Source organism: Lathyrus oleraceus, chromosome 4, assembly GCF_024323335.1.
Source record: "Lathyrus oleraceus cultivar Zhongwan6 chromosome 4, CAAS_Psat_ZW6_1.0, whole genome shotgun sequence".
Lineage (NCBI taxonomy): Eukaryota > Viridiplantae > Streptophyta > Magnoliopsida > Fabales > Fabaceae > Lathyrus > Lathyrus oleraceus.
In genome coordinates this window covers 438,462,784-438,470,235 of record NC_066582.1, presented here as the reverse complement: position 1 = coordinate 438,470,235, position 7,452 = coordinate 438,462,784, and positions in this window count along the sequence as shown.

The following is a 7,452-nucleotide window of genomic DNA, read 5'->3' as shown; positions in this document are numbered from 1 at the left end:
ATCCAGCATCTTTAAGTTCCAGGCTTTGGAACATAGACTTTCTTCCCGTCATGTGTCGCGAGCATCCAGAGTCCAGGTACCATGACTGGTGTCTGAACTTTGCTGCATAGGATATCTGCAACATAAACAATCTTATCTTTTGGTACCCAGAATCTCTTGGGTCCTCTTTGATTAGTTTTCCCAGAGTTTCTTATAACTTTGGGTTTTCTAGCATTTTCAAATTTTTGTTCTTGTGTGTGTGTATAGTGATATGAAAATGGAGATTTAAGTTGGTCACTGGTAGAAGTTTTATCTTCCTTAGGATCATACCCAATTCCCTTTTTATTGTTCTGACTGACTCCATAAATCATGGATGCCATAATACTCCTACCTATCCCATTTTTCAGAAATTCTTGAAAGGCTTCTTCGTATTCATAAATTATTTTATTTGAAGTTTGTGGTGCTTGAGACAACGCTTCTTCTAATTCTAAGCTTTTTCTTTTTGCTCCATCTCTTTCTAATGTTAAAGATCTGATTGTATCTTCTCGTGCTAGAATTGTCATCTCAAGTTCACTACATTCTTCAAATTTTGCTTTAAGACAGCCTTTTATGTTTTTAAACTTTTGTTTTAATTTCTGATATGAGCTAAGAGTTTCTGACAAGCATGATTCTAGATCAGATCGAGAGAGTTCAGAAAATACCTCTTCAGATTCTTCATCTGAGCTACTCCTGGATGTGGTACCCATAAGTGCCACGTTGGCCTGTTCATCAGAGTCAGATTCTGATGACCCAGATTCACTATCATCCCAGGTAGCCATTAGTCCTTTCTTTGTTCTGAAGGTATTTTTCTTGAAGCTTTCTTTTCTAGAATTGTCTTTCTTTAGCTTGGGGCATTCATTCCTGTAGTGACCTGTTTCTTTACATTCATAACAAGTAATGTCTTTGTTAGTTTTACCTTTTGAAGTTGATTCTGATCGATCCCCTCTGGGTCTTGGTCTTCTGAAGTTGTTGTTCCTCTTTTTCCAAAGTTGTTTGACTCTTCTGGTCAGGAGGGACAACTCTTCTTCATCATCAGAATCTTCTGGTTCAGAGTCATCAGTATCTTCAGTTTCTGCCTGGAGAGCTTTGGTTCTGTCAGGTTTGCGTCTTTCAGATCTGGACTTTAATGCTACGGACTTGTTCTTTTTCTGAGGCTCATCTTCCTCTAGTTCTATCTCATGGCTTCTGAGGGAACTGACAAGTTCTTCAAGGCTGATATTGTTCAGATCCTTTGACAGCTTCAGAGCAGTAACCATGGGTCTCCATTTCTTTGGCAAACTTCTGACTATCTTTTTGACGTGGTCTGCAGTTGTGTATCCTTTGTCTAGAACCTTGAGACCTGCAATAAGAGTTTGGAATCTAGAAAACATTGCCTCTATGGCTTCGTCATCTTCCATTTTGAAGGCTTCATATTTCTGGATAAGCGCCAGAGCCTTTGTCTCTTTGACCTGAGAGTTTCCTTCATGAGTCATCCTCAGAGAGTCAAATATGTCTTTGGTTGTTTCTCTGTTGGTGATCTTTTCATACTCGTTGTAAGATATAGCATTGAGGAGTATGGTTCTGGCCTTGTGATGATTTTTGAAAACTCGCTTCTGATCATCTGACATCTTACTTCTGGGAACTTCAGCTCCATCCTCTGTGACAGGAGGTTTGTATCCATCTGTGACAATGTCCCAGAGATCAGCATCATAGCCTAGAAAGAAACTTTCAATTCTATCTTTCCAGTAATCGAATTTATCTCCATCAAAGACAGGAGGCTTAGCATTGTAACTATCCTTTTCATTTGTGTGGGCCATAGTTTTTCTCGTTCTGGATCTCTCTACACTGTTAAGTGTTTGATTAGAAAATCAATAACAGAGTCGGAGCTCTGATACCAATTGAAGGTGAGAAAAACAAGAAAGGGGGGGGGGGGGTTTGAATTGTTTGGAAAATAAGCGCTTTTTCAAATAAAAATCACACAAGGAATTTATACTGGTTCGCTTATAACACAAAGCTACTCCAGTCCACCCGGCCAAGGTGATTTCGCCTTCAACAAGGACTTAATCCACTAATCTTGAAAGATTGATTACAAACAACGTCTAAGAGAAAGATCTCTTAGTCCTCTCAAGTATACAGACTGCGCAGAGTCACTTGAGGAAATAAAACAAAGATAAAGACTTATGTAATCTAGAGTGCTTCTAAGATAAGCAAATATTACAACAGTAAGAACAAAAAGTGTTTCACGTTCTAAGCAAAAGCTTCGTGAAGATTGAGAGAATAAAACGTTTTTATGTGTGTTGATGTTTCAGTATATTCTTGTTATCTCTCAATGTTGATTGCAGTCCTTTATATAGGAGTGAGGTAGTAGTTGAAATTGATGGATAATAATTTGAATTAATGCCATAACTTAAATAACTTCTTGCCAAAATAACTTTCTCTCCTCGAATGACTTCTTTCCAAATATAGTACCTTTTTCATTTGAATTTGGAGTTTAACGTCTCTTTCTGTATTAGGAAATCCATTTCCAAGCCTTTATTTGAAGTTAACGTTACTCTTCCTTTATTAGCAATTCCATGATCAGAGTCTTCGTGTTTCTGGGAATCTTGGAATCTTGCTATCTTACTTCTGATGTTGATCTCTTTTGAGTTCTGATGGTTTCTTTAGATAGCGCTGATAACTTCTGGAGTTTGACATACCGTTGTTCAGAGTCAGAACTTCTAGAGCGTACTTCTTGTTCAGATGCTTCTGATATTTTGCTGTTTTGCTCAGAGTTAGACTTTCTTGAACGTGTTTCTACTTCAGATGCTTCTGATCATTTGATAATTTGTATCTGATCTGGTTCTGTATCTGATGACGTCATCAGATCTCTTCCTTCTTTCCTTAGAACCCTGCACACTTAGAAACTTTTCGTTAGGGTGCCATTTTTGGTTTCATCCTTTGTTATCATCAAAATCATGGAATCTGTTGTAGAACAATTTTTGTTCTTACAGTTTTTTTTCATCTTTATTTTATTTATTTATTTATTTATTATATTATTGTTGTTATTATTATTAATTACTATATTCTGTTATAATAATTATTATTAATTATCATTATTATCCATTAGTTATTTTTTATTTTTATTATTATATTTATATTTATTATTATTATTATTCATTATTATTAATTAATTATTATTATTATTATTGATTATTATTAACACTAATTATTATTATTATTAATATTGTTTTTTATTTATTATTTTTGTTTATTATTTATTATTTATTATTTTTTAATTAAATTGTTTACTTTTAGTTTGTTAAAAAGAAAAAGTAATTTATTTTGTCCCGTCAGTTTTTCGTAGGTGTGTTGCAGTTTCGGAGTTAAAAATTTAATTTAACTTCAGAAATTGCTTAAACACATAAGAGTTTTGTTGATCAGTCTCAGATAGGGTGATTCCTACATGAATCGCTTTAGGATTGCTTAACATACCACTAAATTTCTTTTTAGTTTAACTTCTGATTTTTACTTCGAGACCATTGACTTTCTCTTAGGCCTTCTTACAACGAGATTCTTTTATTTCACAATTGTCTTTCGAAGATTGTAACATTTGATTGTTGTATTGTATCCCCATTCAATAAATTGTACCCCCATTCCCGAAAATGTGTAATAAATTTACCGCTTTCATTTACTTTACTGTATCAGCTGATTGTTAACAAAAGATTAAAATCAATCCTTTTTAGAAAAGAACAAAAACAAATACTTGATCCAACGTTGAGCAATTTTCAAAAAATTGGAACTGTTTACACTATACACTTTTGTATCATTTTCAAAACCCTTCAATCATGCCATTTGATTTTCAGTTCAAACGCAAAATATTAAAAACGTCGATCCAACACCGAATGCCTTTTCCCTAATCAAATCCAAAATACCTAATTATACTTAAACACTGTTCCAAAAAAGGGTGAAAAGGGAGATGATCTCGAGCCTTCGATTCCTCTTCTCAATTACTTGGATACGAGTAGCCTTACTCGGCCATTCGAGCAATTGTCATCTGTTAAAAAACTTTTATGCCCCCGCCACATCCAAACTATTTTCATAATCAAACTTTAAGTCAAACTCATTTTCGTAATAAACTTGGACGAAAAAGGAGGCGGTCTGGAGCCTTCCATTCCCTTTCTCGATTACTTGGATACGAGTAGTCTTACTCGGACATTCGAGTATTTGTCGTCTGTCCAAAATACATTAACCTTATTTAAATTCTTTTGAAATTAAAGATGAAAAAGGAGATGGTCTAGAGCCTTATATTCCTCTTCTCGAGTACTTGGATACGAGTAGCCTTACTCGGTCATTCGAGTAATCGTCATCCAAACAAAACACTCAAACCAATCAAACTTGTTTTTCGCCCTTGCACGACCATAAAAACATTTTCAGAAAAGAGTATGCGACATCCATTTTGATGCGAAACAAACAAAGACTTCAGCCTCCAAGAGCGAGCAACAAGTAAAGGTTTAATCGCTCAAATGTGATCCAATCATCACTCTCTTTAAAAGCAATCCACCCAGTAGTTCTCTTTGGGTAGAACTACGTACGCCTTGAGTTCTTCATAGCACCTGGAGACACGTATGAGCAGGATTGCGAAATCTTGTCAGGCATATTAATATTAAAAAACCCTAAGTCTTTCCTTTCTTTCTTTTTCTCGTTTAGTAAATAGAAGATAACAATTAACATTAGCTAATACTCTATCATAGATTTAACTAAGTGGTTTCCATTTAGTACAACAGATGTGAGGGGTGCTAATACCTTCCCCTTGCATAACCGACTCCCGAACCCGAGTTTGGTTGCGACGACCATTTTCTTTTTGTTGTTTTTCGTGGGTTTTATCAATATTTTCCCTTTCCTTCATTGGAATAAATAAAATTTGGTGGCGACTCTGTTTTTCGTGGGTTTTATCGATATTTTCCCTTTTCAAATTATTATATATATATATATATATATATATATATATATATATATATATATATATATATATATATATATATATATATATATATATATATATATATATATATATATATATATATATATATATATATATTACTCCCATTCACTTATCAAATTGTTTTTTTAGCAAAGATTGAAGGGAGGATGACGAAAATAAAATACCCATAATTGATGACTGTATGCTTTCAGATAAAAGCTTGTTGATGATGTACAAGCATTGTTTCAAATCCCCAAACACTGGAAAGATAAGGAGTTAATCCCTAGTTAACCACTTTGAGCCTAAAAGTAGGTGTTTCTTTCGAATATACAAACCCTTATGTTTAACCCGAGACAGGGTAGTGTTCAGTTAATCTGACTACGCATTCAAATTATAAGATGAAACATCCTGTTTGAGGATTAACCACATGATATTCTTCGCACACATCCTGAAGTGTAGAAGGAACCATGCAAAATCCAAAAGTTATGTCGGTTGTTCTTCAATGACCAATGACTTGGCAGTAAAAAAAAATAATCAAAGAAAGACCCCGCTAAGTCGATACCCCAAAAGGCAACTTAGGCAAAAAATTAGGGCAATCCCGGTGACTAAAGCTTCAAAAAACGGTCCATGCAAAAGTTAAGGACCAAAATAAAAATCAAAAGAGGTCATGAGAACCCTCGACAAAACAAAAACGAGATCCGGTGACCACCATACCAAAATCAAAGGGTCACCAAAATCCATGAAGAGCAAAATAAGATGAGGTTTCCATCCATCTCTCTTTTCAATCTTTTATTCACTTGAAGAAAAAAAACAATATTAACTAACATTCAAATCACAAATTAGACTAAAAGGTTCCCGTTGAGTACAACGGACGTGAGGGGTGCTAATATCTTCCCCTCTCGTAATCGACTCCCGAACCCGAATATGGTTGCAACGGTCATTATTCTATTTTCAAAGGTTTTATCGATAATCGTATCAAACTAATTTTTCCGCGACCATCACGAGGGATTGTATTTTTCGAGATGCGACAAGAAGTACAAAATAAGCACAATTGTTAAATTATAGCTTTTGAAAAAAAAAGAGAAAATAAAGAAAAAGAACTCAAGTCTAGTACCCCAATTGTAATAAGGAGATTCAAAGAGGTGATATGTTTAGAAAATTAGCAGGTACTTAATTCCAAAGAATTAAGCCTACTGACTAAAAATATCTTACCCTGACATAAGCCACGTTACAACCTTTGAAAGACCTCAAAAGTGTGTTTTGAGATAGAATGTGATATAATTTTTAGAAATTCTACAATTTTATATGTTTCGTATCATTTATGTGTGAATGAGTGTACTTAACTTTTCAAATACGAGTGAACTGATGAGATTGTGAGAAAGGTTGAATATTGAGAAAGTTAAAGAAAATCTCTTTGAAAAATGTTGAATTGAAACAAGCAAAAGAAATAAAGACTCAGTGTCTGTCATTGGTTTGGTAAGTATGAGGTCCCAAAAATCACAAGTATAAATGAGTCATTTGAGGATAAGCAATAATATAAGTTTCAGGTTGTGATGACACACTATCAACACATGGTTTTTATGGCATTTTATCAATTGTTTTATTAAGTCTCATATCGTTTTGGTTGAGTTTGGTTAAGATTTACCATGTTTTTGAATAAATGGAAGAAAAAGGAAAAAAAGAAGAAAATATGAAAAAATGGTGTGAAAAAGAAAAAATTGGAGGCAATTCTGAACTGCAGCCATCGCGCCCCCATCGTGGCACAATGCTCAACTCATCGTGGTGTGATACATCAGCATTGTGGCGTGATGCAACATGTAGATTGGCTCGTTTTGAATCTTTATAAAGGGAATTTTGGCACACTTTTGTGGATCTTCTTCTAGCAACCTAATTCTGACTGTGGGGAAATACCGTGGAGCTCTAGAGCGAAGGTTTTCGCCATCGGAAGCCGATTTCTAACCAGTAATCCTTGTATATTTCCTTTATGAATTATATAGTTATGAGTAGCTAGTTTTCTTAGGTTATGTTTTGTTCAAATGAACCTCTATAGATATGTTAAGACCATATGTTAGGTCTTTATACTATATACACTTTTGATGATTTAGTTTTCTATTCAGTTAATATTTGCGTTTAAAGCTTTACATGCGTTTATGAATGTTCATGTATCGATTCAGATTTATGCCGAGTACTAGCCTTAACCGTGTGAATCAGATCTAAGTTAACTGTTCAACCTAATAATTTAGCTAGAGATAGGAAATTATAAGGTTATGACTTAGGGTTTAACGAAGAAACATCACCTATTTTAACTATTGAATTTGCCTAAGAGATTAGATGATTATAACTTAAAATAGTGAGGTATACACCAAGAGATTGGGTGTACCGACTTAGTTAGTCTGTCGTGGTAATTGAATTAATTATCATAAAGGTAGATATATACACTAGCATTAATAGAGACATACAGAGGATTCATGACGAAACCTAATCGCCTCTCGCAT